This window comes from Schistocerca americana, chromosome 4 (assembly GCF_021461395.2).
Source record: "Schistocerca americana isolate TAMUIC-IGC-003095 chromosome 4, iqSchAmer2.1, whole genome shotgun sequence".
NCBI lineage: Eukaryota > Metazoa > Arthropoda > Insecta > Orthoptera > Acrididae > Schistocerca > Schistocerca americana.
Genome location: NC_060122.1, coordinates 257306150 through 257323703, shown reverse-complemented (window position 1 = coordinate 257323703; position 17554 = coordinate 257306150). Strand labels below are relative to the sequence as shown.

The following is a 17554-nucleotide window of genomic DNA, read 5'->3' as shown; positions in this document are numbered from 1 at the left end:
AGCGCAATGTTTACCGTTAGAGATGTGTAAATTATCTTTGCAATTTACACGACTGAAACTTGAAGCACGCCCGCAGAATGCAGTCAAATTTCGAGGTACAGTGCGTTGGTTCTAGTCGTCCTACGGCTTGGCATTACCCTTAAAAAACATGTTGGCTGAGAGATATTCCCAAGTTGTCCTCGGCAGTCGATTAAACGAACAGAAAAAAATATAACAGCAGTGTTCTGTAGCGTTCAGTTTTGGTACTAATTCTGTTCAACTTATCCACATCTGATCTCTTTGTAACAGTATCGAGAAAGTCCGTTTATGAGGACGATCTAGCTTTGCCCATTCAACAGTGTTGAAGCTGGTGGAAAGGTACTCTTTGCGTAGCTAAGAACAATGTATGTATATTTCAAAAAGTGGAGGGCGACACCGATTCAGCGAAGACCGAAGTTAGCTGTTTTCGTCTTAATAATAGAATGGCCAATGCATAGCTAAATGTCGCCTTTATCGATAAACTCCTCCGTCAACAAAAATTCCCAAAATATTTAGGTGTAACTGTTGACAGAACCTTGTCGCACAAGAAACACACAGAAAATACCGCAGCAAAGACGAGATCGCGCATTAACATCATACAGATGTTAATTGCTACCTCATGGGACGCTAGAGATCCGACACATCAATGGTCTTCCGTTGTTCTCGTCTGCACTGCTTCCGGATACTGTGGTCCAGTATGGATTAATAGTTCACACGTGAGAAAAATCGAAGTTTAGCTAAATGCAGCGATGAGGACAAAAACAGGACGCATCAGCGTGAGACCTGAGTTTCTCCTGGCGTATACAATGTTCAAATAAAATACGGAAATGCAGCTGGGTGACCTTGTCGACAATCGCCAACATTTCTACAGGCGTACACACTGTCATTTTCAAGACAAAACTTCAGCACGTAAGAGCTCCATACGGGAATTTAATACCTCGGATTTCAGAGAAACGCCAGAAAGATATCACACCCACATGCACGCACTGCAAACGCTAGTGTCATCACAAAACAAAGATGAAAGTATCGATGGTGAAATCAACGCGGAGGTAGCATAAAATCTGTCCTTCTGTTGTTTTTGGCAAGGGAGAGAGCAAGATTCCATGCAGAATTTAAACAAAAACCACCATCTCTATCTATAAGATCACTTTAATTCCAACAGCTTCCTTAATAACACTATCCCAATAGTTGGAAGTGCATCTCAGAATCTGCGTGTTATATTCCATACGATGGACCTCCATAGGATGACCAGAGCCAAGACAATGTTCAGCAATGGTAGATTTACTCGGCTGTTGTAAGCGTACGTGCCGTTTATACTCAGTACACCCGTTCTCCACGGTCCTGATAGTCTGACCAACATAAGACATGCCACAACTCCAAGGAATACGGTAGACACCCGCCTTACGCAACCCAACGTCACCTTTTACGGAATGTGAAAGAACCCCGATCTTAGATGGTATTGGAAAAACACACTTCGCATCTTGTTTCCAGAAAATACGGCTAATCCTGTTCGAAATTCTCCCTGCGTGAGGAGAAAGATGCAATAGACTTTGGAGTCGCCTTGGTATTATCACCACTCATCCGATGCACATTTGGTCGATAGCCCAAACCGAGTCTCATCTTTCGCTGCACCCACTCTGGCGAAAGATGATATCTAGTGGGCTAACTCAGCTGACAAACACTCAGGGTTCTAGATGACATGGGCTCTGTGAACCAAGGTACGAAGTACACCTTCACGTTGAGCAACTATCAGCCTGCACATATAAGTCAATATGAGTAGGCTTCCTACAAACGGCATGTCTCGACGTACCGCCCATCTCGAAAGTGGACCCCATCGTTCTCAGGAAAAGGAAAAAATATAGTGCAGTCCTGTGTCTTGCTTTCAAGAAAATCAATTAGAAATCGCTGTTAAGCACGGAACTGGAACTTTTTTGTGGCTATTTAGAAGTCGCCATTCGTCTTGTAAAATATTAAAAATACTATATTTCCCTGGTCTAACACCCCACCCCCCACCCCCACCCCCTCCCCCCCCACCCCCTCCCCTCCCAGGCTATCGTATGGGCACCTTTGAATGCTCTGTAGCGGTTCTTAGAGTAATTGCATACAGACATACGTATCACACGTAACACATTTTCCGCTGGTTAACATCGTTGGTTCCGTATAGTATTTCCACCAGTTCCCGCTTGACTTCACAAGCTAAATAATGATTCATAAGACATCATCTTCGTCAGAGATCTATAACCACTTCAATAGTGTTAACACTGCTTGGAAATAAGAGTAGTGCCAATTTTAACAGATGGTTCAAATGGCTCTGAACACTAAGGGACTTAACATCTGAAGTCATCAGTCCCCTAGAATTTAGAATTACTTAAACCTAACTAACCTAAGGACGTCACACACATCCATGCCCGAGGCAGGATTCGAACCTGCGACTGTAGCGATCGCGCGGCTCCAGACTGAAGCGCCTAGAACCGCTCGGCCACGGTGGCTGGCCCAATTTTAACCTATGATGTCATGGTGGTTCAATAATTTTGTGCTGTCTGCTCATGAACTAGCTAATGTTTGCTACTCTCCCACACAAGAAAACACTAAGCTGTTTTTCGTTTCTTGTGCTCATGTAAACTTAGGTTTTATTGAAGTATTTTCAGCAGTTGGTGTGTACTGAAAATCTAATTGCACCGCCATCAGGTGCTACTAAAATGTTTATCACTCCTACTAGTCTCGACTGTTATAAACCACCATCATGTTCAAGAAAGCTTTTAGTCACAGTATCTGTGTGGGATACATACGTGACGTCCCACGCCTGTCTACACAAAAATCAAATATATACACTGACAGCAGAACTGAATAATTAGTATTGAAGCATTGCTTACAACATCCATTTGCTTCAGACATCTAACAGTGATATTGTTCCGACACATTACAAGTTTATACAGGATGGAAGCATTGAATTCTTGCATCATGTACCTGATATTATTGCTTGATTTACAGCAGTCGAAACTGACAGCAACAATAAATGATTTCTTAGCACCTGCTAGTGGTGCAATAGGATTTTAGTATTGTTGAATTGTTACTTCTACTTCCTGTTTTGCCGGCCGCTGTGGCCGAGCTGTTCTAGGCGCTTCAGTCGGGAACTGCGCTGCTGCTACGGTCGCAGGTTCGAATCCTATCTCGGGCATGGATGTGTGTGATTTACCTAGGTTAGTTAGGTTTAGGTACTTCTAGGTCTAGGGGACTGATGACCTCAGATGTTAAGTCCCATGGTGCTTAGAGCCATTTGAACTTCCTGTTTTAAACGGTAACTGAAGCGAAACGTGTGTAAAATTTCTTTTTATAAATACGCCTTTGTATAAATATCTGACGTGACTTGGACAAAATTAATTGCAATGTCTTCTATACACCTGATGTTCCTGGAAATTTTAAGAGACTAACCCGGCCAGAGAAATTCCAAAACGTACATGTCTTCCAAAATGAACTGTAATTGGACTGTACACAGCGTTAGTTTCATATTTCTGACTTTCTTTCCTCTTTCAGTTTTTTGGCAGCATTAGTTTAGTAATTTAGTTACATATTTCAGAAATAATTATCGCGGTATTTCTTATATGGTGTAATGCTACACTGTGCGCAGGCTATATAGTAATTTCTTTTTGTGTGTTACTACATGGTGTCAGTTGATGGATTAGTATCCAAAATGGCAATTCTCTCTTTGTAATGAACAGGTAAGTGCTCTCACAATGTAAACATCCAATTCGTATTGTACTAAGTCACACAGACAGTAGAAGGTAAATGAACTATTAGTTTCATGTAACTTGTAGCGTTTTTCCATTAGTTTAATAAAAACAACAGGTACACGTAACAGTCTGCCAACGCTGGGATAACTTTTCGACTATAGAAATCACATGGTTTTGAGGCGTAGAACTCGTCGAACCATGTTCGGAGCGCACTTTCATCCGGAAAGGAAGTTCTTGGAGAGTGCGGGCGGGCGTTATCGTAGACTAGCATCACTTCATGCATTCTTCCTGGTTGCTGTTCTGAGATTTCGTCTGCAAGACTTCTCTGTTGTTTACAATAAATGGCACCAGTGATGATTACACCTCTGGGAGTTGCTGCTTTGTCTGAGCTCAACCATTCCTTCTTTTATCTCATTGCCAGTAACGACACAGGATAAGAATGATCGGTGTTGTTCACGAGCCAATTGATGACGAGCAAGTAAAAACACGCAAATGGACACCTGCTGATTTTTGTGATTTTGGCTTAGAGCATGTCGTATCCATACACCTGATTTTTGAACCTTCCTCATTTAATGCAAATGTCGCACTGTGGTAGTACAATCACAATTTATCATATTTCTCGAGTGGATCATTGTGGATTAATGCATTTCGACGATCTTCATCATACCCCGAAGGTCTTCCTGAACGTGGATTGTCACTAACGTCAAAAAACTCTTCTTTAAAACGAGGAAACCGCTTTCTTGACGTGCTCTCTCCGATGGAATTATCCCAATGCCAGTGTGGATAATGGCAAATGTTTCCGGATACCTCTGCTACTGTCAGTGCTCTATTGAACTGTTGGAAACTTTCCGATTTCTCCGCTTGGTACTCCATTTTGTAGCGTCCATAGCTCTACACACTGCCTGCCGATATCAAACCGACAGTCTGTTAACTCATGTGGCAACAGTGAACTACAAATAAAAAACGACAATCGATAATAAACCCGTAGCAATTGGAAAACAAACACGCTACGAACCTATGAACCAACCGAAAACGTTACTACACGGCTGATTTTTGAATCGATCTCCGTTGTGAACAGAGATCACTTGCTGCGAAACATCGTGTTGCAATACGATTAGCAGAACAAAACACTGTCGCCCGTTCCAACTACGCGCGAACCGCGAGTAGCGCTCGTGTCGGCCAGCTGGTCGCCGGCAGAGCCACCAAGCGGCCGTCGCCGCGGCCGGCATCATGGCGGCGCAGCGCGGCGTGCGGGCGGAGCGACACTGCTGCGGTGGCCACAGCCGTCGCCACGGCCGCTGACTGCTCAGGTAGGTGCCGAGTGCGCATGTGCCACAAGCGATCTCGCCGGGAAAGCGTGGTCTCTCGCGGAAATAGCTCACGTGTGTGGTACTCGCCCGTTCTCGGCCAGGTAGCACCCGCAGCGCCGCTGAAACAGTAGCAGGTGCGGCTCATTGATTGCTGCCGTGGCCCTGCGAACCGGTGAGGAAGCCGACGACATGACGGCACAGCAGCCCCGACCGTCGCGTTCTCTGATAATATAGAAACGCGCGATGTTAACTGCCATGTTCACAGACTCTGGTTCCTTCTGATAATACAGTATCCTACCCCTAAAAACAAAAACAAAACATTGAAAGTAGTGTAGAAACTTTGGTACAAGCACGTCGGAAATCCATAGCAGCAAACCTCATTTACAATCGTTGAAACTGATTTTTTCATATCTGTAAAATACTTAAGTAGCAGAGTATGTGTTTAAGTAGGAAATAACATTTCGTCGCCATTATTTTTTTTTCTATTCCTACTGCATGAAATAAAAGGTAAAATCTACATTGTTTCATGGATGATGTTAGATGTTGCTTAAATAACAGGAATAACAAAAATATTAAAAATAACTATAATAATACATCAGCATAAAATGTTAACTTCAAATCATTAGTAACGACAAAGAAAAGAGGAAGAGGTCGCCACGGCATAATGACGGGAAGCAGATAGGAAAATCAAAATCACCAGGAAACTATACATGGGAAGCAAGACAACTGAAAGAGTGTTTCAACATTGCCGCGTATACGAGTCCTAAAAAAAGAATACTCCAAAAAAAACGCAAGCTTCATTTGCAGCTGAAAAGTTATGAGTTAGTACCTCTTATGCTGTATTTCTCAAAACAGCTGATACTGAACAGTAAGAAATTATCAAGCAACAACAGTAGAATGACCTTCAGGACTGAATTACCTACGCAATGACCTGTCTGAAGAAAGTTTAATCTGTAACTGTCAGAAATATGTAGGTACCTCATCAATACTTCATCGACATGAATTACACTGTACGCTTTTCGTCGATAAGTGTTTATCAATAATTCCTTATGTAATCTCCAATCTAAATACAGGGAAAGCGATAACTGAATGGATATACACGTCATTATTGTCCTCTGTCTCACAGGTACTTTGGGAGATCAAGCCTACGTGAGGAATTTGAAAATATAACTGAGACGTTTCTCAAGTTCTTACCAATGTACCAAAAGCAATTTACCTCGGATTGTCATTCTATGAAGATAAGCAAATTAAAAATTTCTGGTTCTGTCTTTCAGGAAACTTAGTTCTTCTGGCAACGGCTTGGGCGAAAAGTAGAATTGCTACTTTGTTTTGAGCAACTAACCCCACACCAATCGCAATTTTCTCTGACATTTTCTTACTGTTTGAGCAAACAATAGTGAAAGTGATGTTCTATTTTCAACTGCCCATACTCAGAAAAATGATGAGATGGTAGAGGAAAATAGATTCGTGTACTACCTAAAATAACTTTCTGTCAGAATATTTTCTTATCTATCATCATTTCATCCTGTGCCTAAGTAAGCAAGAATTGTGTTGTTCGTTTCTTCGCTTCGCTACAATTAAATCGGCCAACGACGAATTCTGCTGTCAGCAAATAGGGAAAAATGCCAGGGTTCAACGTCCTGTCGACGTCAAGATCCTTAGAGGCGATATATCTAATTTATTTTTACGTCTTGCGGCAGTCATTTTTGTCTATATAAAGCAAAAGCTCCTATATGACATTCTGAATTGTTTTAACACGTCTGCTGATTTCTAATTTCTTCGTAGCCTCACTGTCAAAACTCACTAATCGGAAAAGCACAGTTTTACTAAATTAGCCATAACAGCTCTCTCCTGGTATAGTTAAGACAAACGACGGGACATTTAAATCATCAATGAGGTACAAAAACGGCAAAGACGAGAGGTCGCTCTTCGAGAGGAGCTAGAATCAAATAACAGCCATCTTTCGTGATTTTCGTTATCGTTTCAGGCCGACATAGCGTTACGGTGTTTTTAAGTCAATATTGCATCCAGCAACATCAGACTATGGTGTTTGCTGAACACTTCAGAGAATTTCTATTACTGCTACTTACAAATGTACAACATCGCTAATGATGTTCTACTGGCCTGTTCTTTCTTCTCGTGAACTTCTTCCTTTACAGTACTCTTCATTACGTGATTAATTTTCCCACTTAGTCATTAAAACTTATTATAAAGCATTACAGTTTAATCTGATCCACTATGCATGTTTCATTTCTATGCAATTCAGTACTTCAGACTTACATTAAAGGTTTTTCAGAAACCACTACACGTCTCTGGAAAACCTTTTTCGATTTTTGAAACATTCGCGGTCGATTAATGCTCAATGTGTCTTTAAATTGTTTAAGGTTCTAGTTTAACGGATGCCTTCATGATTCTCTGTCTGTATTTGGTGTAACTCGCGTTCTTTTCCTACACACACTAATCTTGATATTTTCACTTCTGATATTTTCCTTGGTTCGTTCATCTTTTGCCATATTGCTTTCTACACAGCAGAGAGTTTTTCATTTCTTCTAGTACTGCAAACCAACTTGGCTCACGCCGGTCTGAACTCAGATCATGTAAGAATTTAAAGGTCGAAGAGATCTAATTATTTGGCTCCTGCACCCAAAATTTTTCTTAATCCATCATCGAGGTCGCAATCTGCTTTGTCGACATGAGCTCTCGAAAACAATTACGCTGTTATCCTCTCCAGTCTTTAGGTTCAGCAGTTCTCTTTACACTATTGTACCATTTGACATCCCTTCCATAACGGCTTTCTAATTACCTAATGTTATTCAGTTCGATAATATTTCTAAGCCTTCATTCTTTTCCACGTCTATACCTCCTACGACCTTTTGCATTTCTTTTTGCCCCGTTTTTTTTATTCCGCTTGTAATAGTATCCTTTCCTTCAAAGTTTCAAACAAGTTAAACAACAGTGATTATTGCGTATCTGCCTGACGTCCTTAATGAAATGACTTGTCTTTCTAGAACTTTCACTTTCATTGCCCTATTTAGTTTACCTGCAGCCACTGTAAATTATTCTTCTGTTTCTATAGTGTACTTATATTCCTCTCTAACCTTGAACATCTTGTTTTTCTTATATTGTCGAAAGCTTTTTCTACGACTGTAAATATTACGAAAACACTCTTGACATACTTCTACTCAATCACGAAAGGTGAAACAATGCAATATATACTTTCTGAACACGCCGTCGTGTCGTCAGCTGTAAACCTGACGCACCCATGTTTAGAGATGGAAGAAAGATTAGCGTTTGTCGTCTGATCGACCGCGATTTCAGAAGGCGTGGAGCATACATTGAAATCTGGTGACGTGTGTAGATGCAGATCGGCGGTTTCGTTTTTATACTGCCCATCGTGACGTTTGGCTTAAACGATTTAGGGAAACCACGAGAAACCTAAATTCGGATGGCCGAAAGAGGTTTTGAATCGGTGTCTTCCTGAATGAGAAGTCAGTGCTCTTACTACTACACTAACTCATTCGGTCGCTGATCAAGGCTTTCCGAGTTCTAACAATGACATACTACTGCTAATTAGTGGGAAATTACGGTGAAGACCATTGGCAGACTGAGATTTAATAGCAAAGCCCTAGGAAGTGTAGTTCTCCAAGGAAGATCACTTACAAAATTTGTGACAGCAGCTGACAATGTAATTAATGGAAACGGAACGCCGCAGCCGCATTTTCAAAGTATTTATTGTTCAGACGGCCAGTTTCAACGCTTCATCTTCAGGTCGTGTTTATGAAAAATGGCTCTGAGCACTATGCGGCTTAACTTCTGAGGTCATCAGTCGCCTAGAACTTAGAACTAATTAAACCTAACTAACCTAAGAACATCACACACATCCATGCCCGAGGTAGGATTCGAACCTGCGACCGTAGCGGTCGCTTGGCTCCAGACTGCAGCGCCCAGAACCGCACGGCCACTCCGGCCGGCCCGTGTTTATGAAAAAACAACTTATGTTGTTACAATGCCTGTGTGTAATAACTTAATTGGTGTATAAATAAGATACCACAACTACTTAAACATGGTAAAATGAACAAAACTCAACCAAAGTATCCCGAGAGTGTACACATAAATACATAGAAAGGCTTTATATAATTTTTTTTACAGAACCCTGAGTCATAAAATGAATAAAAGTACATGAACATAAAGACACAGATTAGAAAAAATTGTCATGGTAATCATGCATGTGGAGAATACGGACTCTTCAACGTAACTTTTGGAATACTCTAAAAGTATGTTGTTTTACACTCTTATCCATTTTATGAGTCAAGTTTCTGTAAAAAAATTACATATAAATATAAAGCCTTTCCACGTATTGGTGTGTACACTCACAGGGTACTTGGTTGAGTTTTTTTTTTTTTTTTTTTTTTTACGATGTCAAAGCAATTCTGGTATGTTATTTTTACATCAGTTAAGTTATTAAATGCAAGCACTGCAACTATATAAGTTGTTTTTTGGTAAAAAGGACCTGAAGATGTCGCAAATGTAGCTTCTTTTGAAAATACAGCCGTAGTGTTCCGTTTCCGTTACGCAAAATTATTCGTTAGTCTTGGCCGCTACCAAACTGGATGAACGGAGGAAATATCGAAAATTCAACGAAGAGTTGTGCAATCAGTTACGTGTGTGTGCAGCCAGCATGGTAGTGTCACAGAGCATACAACACATTCAAACGGCTGACGCTGGAGTGAACGCGCTGTGCATTTCGGAGAGCCTCTCCCACAGAATTCCAGGGGTCCTACATTCCAGTATGGTTCAAGAAACATATTACTGTTTCCGACTCATATTGCGTGGAACGATCAAGAGGGAAAAGTTAGAGTAATTTGATAGTGGACATAGCGATAGCGACGATCACCGTAAGTGTAACAAGGAGATGTTATTGTCTGTGTTGTGAAAATTTTTGTCAGTTTTAGGGAGCTGTAAATTAGAAATTCTTGGACGAACTTTACACAGACTATTTAGCACACCGTTCGAATTAACGCATAAACGTGAAGCAAACTACAAAGACAAAGACATACGGCAGAACCACGCATTAATAAAAATCAAACTGAGAAAGAAGTTAAATAATACAATTAGTGTATTCAGAAAGCCAGATTCCACAAAGTGACCGAAGCGGAGAACATACGAAGATCATTTCGTAATTCATGGCAACTATGTTATGTCGTGCGAACATGTGGCGTCGCTGTAATCGGACACTTTCAAATTCCCGCAACAAACAGTACCTAAATCAACCGACAGATTGACACGGCTCGATACGAGCGCCTGAAACATTCAGTGTGAGCTCGGCCGTGCTACAAGACGTATGTAAGCAGAGTGAAACAGCGAGCATACGTGAAAATTGCCTTTGTCGCCGGCAGAAACGCTACTTACAGTGCCATGTGCGGAACTACGAACAGCTGTTGCTGACAGCGAAAACGTCCGGAATTTCTGGATAATGAAATCATACTGCATGATAATGCTACAGCCCACACTGCAGACGTCATCAAGAATTGTGTACTACGGTAGAGTTGGAGATTCACCCCCACCCATCCTACTCAAATGACCCCCAATCCATTCCACTTCGACCTCATTCCAGCTTTGCAAACAGGGCGGATATCCTCACCGCATTTCGGCACACGTGGTACAGAAAATGGTTCAAATGGCTCTAAGCACTATGGGACTTAACATCTGAGGTCATCAATCCCCTAGACTTTGAACTACTTAAACCTAACTAACCTAGGGATATCACACACATCCATGTCCGATGCAGGATTCGAACCTGCGACCGTAGCAGCAGCGCGATTCCGGACTGAAGGGCCTTGATCCGCTCGGTCACAGCGGCCGGCCACGGGGTACAAATTTATGACAATACTAATGGCATTCAACGACTGCCCCATCATCGGCAACGCTGTCTGGATCCACTGATGGACTATTTTGAAGGACAGTGATTGATTCTGATTCATTTTTGTTCCGTTTGTACTCATGCACAATGAATTTGCATAGACTTCAAATGTGTCAATTTCATTTCGCCCTTTGTCTCGACCTCATGTACTGGAACCCTATTGTATGTTGGCATTTACATACAAAGTGCCTTACCGGTTCAACGCACACGGTGAGATTACAATGTTGTCGCATTATCGTAAGATATAGTTGTTCATAACTTATGGACTGACTATCTTCTTAGGATAAATTCATGAAGCGGATAAAAGAGTATCGCGTGACAAATTTACCTAGATTTGAAGAAAACATTGATGTACTATATATATATATATATATATATATATATATATATATATATATATATATATATAATAAGTGAGACGACGACGTGGAGAAAAAGGGAGAAGAAGGACTTCGAAGCATTCGCACTGGTACGACGAAAACAAAACGTGCGAAGAAACAAAGGAAATGCAGGAAAAGACCCTGTTAGCAGTTGTACGAGAAAAATTAACGAGACACGGTAATAACATGGTGTTAATATATCCGAACGGCAGTGTTCGAACCGGTAGCAATAATAGAAAGGAAAGTCGCAGAGAAACACAATTATAGAAATGAGTAATATGGTTTATTAAAGAAGTGTGGGTGCAGGCAATACGAAGAGACTGGCGATGTATAGATTATTCAAATGGTTCAAATGGCTCTGAGCACTATGGGACTCAACTTCTGAGGTCATAAGTCCCCTAGAACTTAGAACTATTTAAACCTAACTAACCTAAGGACATCACACACATCCATGCCTGAGGCAGGATTCGAGCCTGCGACCGTAGCGGTCACGCGGTTCCAGACTATAGCGCGTAGAACCGCTCGGCCACCGCGGCCGGCGGTATAGATTGTAATAGGGTTTGTCGGTCTGATGAAGAGGCTAACCATTACCAGTACAAGGGAGATATTTAGCACTCATGTTAGACAAATAAACAAATCCAGTGTAACAATACATAGTAAGCGACTGATCTAAAAGAAACGCCTTGCTTTGCAGCAAACACTCGTAAGACAACGCTCATGAAAACTGTCAAATCGTTCAAATGGCTCTGAGCACTATGGGACTTAACATCTATGGTCATCAGTCCCCTAGAACTCAGAACTACTTAAACCTAACTAACCTAAGGACATCACACAACACCCAGTCATCACGAGGCAGAGAAAATCGCTGACCCCGCCGGGAATCGAACCCGGGAACCCGGGCGCGGCGAAAACTGTCGATGGCACGCTTCGGAATTTACATTTAAATTGTGAACACTTCTCCTTATACACTCTTACTGTCCTCGAAGTGCTGTTGTCCATTTCAAAGCGGTTCATTTTGCTGACGTGGAATATGCAGTACTGTTAATGAGAGTTTGAAATAATACAAAGGTTTCACGAGGATGAATGGCGTCTACACATTATTTGAAGTACTACGAAGATACAATTAAATATTTATAGTAAATAATATGTTGTTTCATACAAAAAAAACATATTCTATTAACTCAGTCTGTACTGTCTTAAGAGTTTGCATACATTTGACATAAATTAAAGAAATTTTGAATATTTATCTAAGAAGTTTATTTAGTATCTCGTAGTTACATATGTCTTTGGTAGTCGATTCATCATGCGAATGAGCTTGAGAAGATAATTTATGTACACTGAAGAGCCAAAGAAACTGGTATAACTGCTTAATATCGTGTAGTCGTGTAGGCAAGCATGCTGAAGCGCCGCAACATGACGTGGTATGGACTCTACTAATGTCTAAAGTAGCGCTGGAGGGAATTGACACCATGAAGCCTGCAGGGCTGTTCATAAATCCGTAAGAGTGCGAGGGGGTGGAGATGTCTTCTGAACAGCACGTTGCAAGGCATCCAACATACGCTCAATAACGTTCATGTCTGGACAGTTTGGTACCCAATGGAAGTGTTCAAACTCAGAAGAGTGTTCCCGTAGCAACTCTGTAGCAATTCTGGACGTGTGGGGTGTCGCATTGTACTACTGAAATTGCCCAAGTCCGTCGGAATGCACAGTGGACATGAATGGATGCAGGTGATCAGACAGGATACTTACGTACGTGTCACCTGTCAGAGTCGTATCTAGACGCATCAGGGGTCCCATATTACTCCAACTGCACACACGTCATACCATTACAGAGACTCCACCAGCTTGAACGGTCCGCTGCTGACTTGCAGGGTCCATGGATTCATGATGTTGTCTCCATACACGTACACGTCCATCCGCTCGGTACAATTTGAATCGAGACTCGTCCGACCACGCCACATGTTTCCAGTGATCAACAGTCCAATGTCGATGTTAACGAGCCCAGGCGAGGCGTAAAGCTGTGTGTCGTGCAGTCATGAAGGGTACACAAGTGGGCCCTCGGCTCCGAAAGCCGATATCGATGATGTTTCGTTGAATGGTTCATACGCTCATACTTGTTGATGCCCCAGCATTGAAATCTACAGCAATCTGCGGAAGAGTTGCACTTCTGAACGATTCTCTTCAGTCGTCGTCGGTCCCGTTCTCGTAGGATCTTTTTCCGGCCGCAGCGATGTCGGAGATGTTGTGTTTTACCGGATTCCTGGTATTCACGGCACACTCGTGAAATGGTCGTACGGGAAAATCCCCACTTCATCGCTACTCGGAGATGCTGTGTCCCATCGCTCGTGCGCCGACACAATGTTCAAACTTGATTAAGTCTTGATCATACACTCCTGGAAATGGAAAAAAGAACACATTGACACCGGTGTGTCAGACCCACCATACTTGCTCCGGACACTGCGAGAGGGCTGTACAAGCAATGATCACACGCACGGCACAGCGGACACACCAGGAACCGCGGTGTTGGCCGTCGAGTGGCGCTAGCTGCGCAGCATTTGTGCACCGCCGCCGTCAGTGTCAGACAGTTTGCCGTGGCATACGGAGCTCCATCGCAGTCTTTAACACTGGTAGCATGCCGCGACAGCGTTGACGTGAACCGTATGTGCAGTTGACGGACTTTGAGCGAGGGCGTATAGTGGGCATGCGGGAGGCCGGGTGGACGTACCGCCGAATTGCTCAACACGTGGGGCGTGAGGTCTCCACAGTACATCGATGTTGTCGCCAGTGGTCGGCGGAAGGTGCACGTGCCCGTCGACCTGGGACCGGACCGCATCGACGCACGGATGCACGCCAAGACCGTAGGATCCTACGCAGTGCCGTAGGGGACCGCACCGCCACTTCCCAGCAAATTAGGGACACTATTGCTCCTGGGGTATCGGCGAGGACCATTCGCAACCGTCTCCATGAAGCTGGGCTACGGTCCCGCACACCGTTAGGCCGTCTTCCGCTCACGCCCCAACATCGTGCAGCCCGCCTCCAGTGGTGTCGCGACAGGCGTGAATGGAGGGACGAATGGAGACGTGTCGTCTTCAGCGATGAGAGTCGCTTCTGCCTTGGTGCCAATGATGGTCCGCATGTATCCCGTGCCACCCAACGTGCTCTAGAAGGTGTAAGTCAACTACCCTGGCCAGCAACATCTCCGGATCTGTCCCCCATTGAGCGTGTTTGGGACTGGATGAAGCGTCGTCTCACGCCGTCTGCACGTCCAGCACGAACGCTGGTCCAACTGAGGCGCCAGGTGGAAATGGCAAGCCGTTCCACAGGACTGCATCCAGCATCTCTACGATCGTCTCCATGGGAGAATAGCAGCCTGCATTGCTGCGAAAGGTGGATATACACTGTACTAGTGCCGACATTGTGCATGCTCTGTTGCCTGTGTCTATGTGCCTGTGGTTCTGTCAGTGTAATCATGTGATGTATCTGACCCCAGGAATGTGTCAATAAAGTTTCCCCTTCCCGGGACAATGAATTCACGGTGTTCTTATTTCAATTTCCAGGAGTGTATATCCTGGTTGCAGCTGTAACCAATACAACAACTGCGCCAGATACTTTTTGTCTTATGCAGACGTTGTCGACGGCAGTGCTATTCTGCCTGTTTACATATATCTACGTTTGAATACGCATGCCTATATCAGTTTCTTTGGCGCTTCATTGTATAATCTGTGTAATAATGTATTAATGTGTGTAATATAGTGTGTATAATGAAGGTAATATGATAAACAATAATATAATATACGTATATTAAATATAAAATTTCCACGCAGGTGTAGCTTATGCAATCAATAACAAATGAAACCACTATATCTGTCAGTTGCAGAAATATAATTAAAGAAATTTATTATTCTGTTACTATTGGTTATCTTTCTTGAGCTTACTGCAGTTTAATTCAAGAGGATTACACCAGAGGCATTTCATTTTCATTTATAAAGTATCTTCCGTGGTTATTCTGCAAATTGGATACGTATGTTTGTACTTTTTTTGTTTGTTTTAGGCTAAAAGCAGCGTATTGTTTCTGAAGTTGGTATGCGATTTACTTACAGTATGTCTTTACGTATTCTGCTTCTTCCTTCCTTGCTAGCAGTGGTTGACGTCGAAAGACTTCGACTCACATAGGGAAATGGCAGCAAGAGAGGGGAAGAAAACCAATGTGCACTCCGTGTGCATACCGGGGGGAGTCATTCCAGATGTGGAAAGGGTCCTTCCGGATGCCATGAAGGGTACAGGGTGCACCCATCTGCAGGTGGTCGCTCATGTCGGCACCAATGATGTGTGTCGCTATGGATCGGAGGAAATCCTCTCTGGCTTCCGGCGGCTATCTGATTTGGTGAAGACTGCCAGTCTCGCTAGCGGGATGAAAGCAGAGCTCACCATCTGCAGCATCGTCGACAGGACTGACTGCGGACCTTTGGTACAGAGCCGAGTGGAGGGTCTGAATCAGAGGCTGAGACGGTTCTGCGACCGTGTGGGCTGCAGATTCCTCGACTTGCGCCATAGGGTGGTGGGGTTTCGGGTTCCGCTGGATAGGTCAGGAGTCCACTACACGCAACATGCGGCTACACGGGTAGCAGGGGTTGTGTGGCGTGGGCTCGGCGGTTTTTTAGGTTAGATGGCCTTGGGCAAGTACAGAAAGGGCAACAGCCTCACGGGTGCGGGGCAAAGTCAGGACATGCGGGGACCAAGCAGCAATCGGTATTGTAATTGTAAACTGTCGAAGCCAGAGATAAATTCTGCCGAAATTTTTACAAAGGTACAGACGGTGTTTAGAAAGGATAGATTGCATGCAACCGGTGGTGGAGTGTTCGCCGCTGTTAGTAGTAGTGTATCCTGTATGAAGTAGAAGTGGATAGTTCCTGTGAATTATTATGGGTGGAGGTTACACTAAACAACCGAACTAGGTTAATAATTGGCTCCTTTTACCGACCTCCCGACTCAGCAGCATTCGTGGCAGAACAACTGAGAGAAAATTTGGAATACATTTCACATAAATTTTCTCAGCATGTTATAGTCTTAGGTGGAGATTTCAATTTACCAGATATAGACTGGGACACTCAGATGTTTAGGACGGGTGGTAGGGACAGAGCATCGAGTGACATTATACTGAGTGCACTATCCGAAAATTACCTCGAGCAATTAAACAGAGAACCGACTCGTGGAGATAACATCTTGGACCTACTGATAACAAACAGACCCGAACTTTTCGACTCTGTATGTACAGAACAGGGAATCAGTGATCATAAGGCCGTTGCAGCATCCCTGAATATGGAAGTTAATAGGAATATAAAAAAAGGGAGGAAGGTTTATCTGTTTAGCAAGAGTAATAGAAGGCAGATTTCAGACTACCTAACAGATCAAAACGAAAATTTCTGTTCCGACACTGACAATGTTGAGTGTTTATGGAAAAAGTTCAAGGCAATCGTAAAATGCGTTTTAGACAGGTACGTGCCGAGTAAAACTGTGAGGGACGGGAAAAACCCACCGTGGTACAACAACAAAGTTAGGAAACTACTGCGAAAGCAAAGAGAGCTCCACTCCAAGTTTAAACGCAGCCAAAACCTCTCAGACAAACAGAAGCTAAACGATGTCAAAGTTAGCGTAAGGAGGGCTATGCGTGAAGCGTTCATTGAATTCGAAAGTGAAATTCTATGTACCGACTTGACAGAAAATCCTAGGAAGTTCTGGTCTTACGTTAAATCAGTAAGTGGCTCGAAAAAGCATATCCAGACACTACGGGATGATGATGGCATTGAAACAGAGGATGACACGCGTGAAGCTGAAATACTAAACACCTTTTTCCAAAGCTGTTTCACAGAGGAAGACCGCACTGCAGTTCCTTCTCTAAATCCTCGCACAAACGAAAAAATGGCTGACATCGAAATAAGTGTCCAAGGAATAGAAAAGCAACTGGAATCACTCAACAGAGGAAAGTCCACTCGACCTGACGGGATACCAATTCGATTCTACACAGAGTACGCGAAAGAACTTGCCCCCCTTCTAACAGCCGTGTACCGCAAGTCTCTAGAGGAACGGAGGGTTCCAAATGATTGGAAAAGAGCACAGATAGTCCCAGTCTTCAAGAAGGGTCGTCGAGCAGATGCGCAAAACTATAGACCTATATCTCTTACGTCGATCTCTTGT

The 17554-nt window shown here is 43.2% G+C and overlaps 1 protein-coding gene across 1 annotated transcript in view; it reads left to right on the top strand.

The window, feature by feature from the left end:
* Window positions 1-4967: 4967 nt before the first annotated feature.
* Window positions 4968-17554, top strand: part of LOC124612610 (transmembrane protein 229B-like) — a 175894-nt gene continuing 163307 nt past the window's right edge. Inside the window, exon 1 of the mRNA XM_047140903.1 lies at window positions 4968-5059. The gene's annotated coding sequence lies outside the window, so the exon portion shown is untranslated. The remainder of the gene's footprint in view (window positions 5060-17554) is intronic.